At 36.2% G+C, this 1,227-nt stretch overlaps 1 non-coding gene across 1 annotated transcript; it reads right to left on the reverse strand.

The window, feature by feature from the left end:
- Window positions 1-582: 582 nt before the first annotated feature.
- Window positions 583-684, reverse strand: LOC121474373. The gene has a single exon (XR_005983384.1). It is a non-coding gene; the product is annotated as a small nucleolar RNA U13 (small nucleolar RNA).
- Between the last annotated feature and the right edge of the window lie 543 nt (window positions 685-1,227).

Here is a 1,227-nt window from a genome sequence, read left to right on the forward strand (position 1 = left end):
GGAAGTTTTAACATAGCAGGCATCTTGAAGGGCATGCATCCTCACAAAATACTTCTCATTATTTGAGAGAAAATCATCTAAGAAAATGAGGCACAGTAGTACTTAACTTACCTTGAAGAATACTCTGCTCTTCATCATAATAGCTGAACTGGTATTATTTTGTGATGAAAATAAGGAGATCCTAAATAATGGCATCATCATCTTACACTTTGTCTTTCTGAGACTGGTTTCTTAACTGGTTTCTTAACTGTTAAATCACGATATCAGTACCCATATTATAAGGTTGTAGTAAGGAGCCAATGAAAGCTTTATAAATAGCTCAACTGCCAACCATAGTAAACATTCAATAAATGTTAGTTACCATAATTATTATATTTTGTTTCTCATCTTACCAAATTAAAATGTGTTTTTAGTACAGTTTCTCATTTTATCCTTTCAACCTATGGGTAGGTATGGTACTAAGTATATTCCCATTTTATAGTAAAATTAACAGAAACAGGTTAAATAGTTTAGGATAAATAATTTTTTCCAAGGTAACATAGACAATAAATTCACATCTTTGACATGTTTTTTTTTTCTTCACACCAGTTGGGTAATGTGCCAAGGTCATAACAAGGTTTGAGGGAGGCACATGTCCCTGACGGCATGAACAGCAATCATCAAGCTCATGAACTACAAAAGGATTCCACATCTGTGACTTCTAATCGGATGTTCCTTCCACACAGAACTTAATTTCTGTGACTGGGACTTCAGTGAAAGGAGAAGATTAATATTATACCAAAGGAAGAATCTTCCACAACTTTCATCCAAGAATTGTTACTTGGCTAGAAATGTGTAAACTCCTTCTGGCAGCCTGGAAAACTAGATAACCTGAGGGCCCATTAACTATGAGATAATTAAATCCTGATTTGAATCAAAACTAATATGCACTTTAAAGTTTTGCTGGAATTGCACTACTGGGTATTTACCCCAAAGATACATATGTAGTGAAACGCTGGGACACCTGCACCCCAATGTTTATAGCAGCAATGTCCACAGTAGCCAAACTGTGGAAGGAGCCTTGATGTCCTTCGACAGATGAATGGATAAAAAAGATGTGGAATGGAATATCACTCAGCCATCAGAAAGGACGATTACCCACCATTTGCTTCGACCTGGATAGAACTGGAGGGTATTATGCTGAGTGAAGTAAGTCAATCGGAGGACAATCATCATATGGTTTCACTT

This window comes from Vulpes lagopus, chromosome 12, assembly GCF_018345385.1.
Source record: "Vulpes lagopus strain Blue_001 chromosome 12, ASM1834538v1, whole genome shotgun sequence".
Taxonomy (NCBI): domain Eukaryota; kingdom Metazoa; phylum Chordata; class Mammalia; order Carnivora; family Canidae; genus Vulpes; species Vulpes lagopus.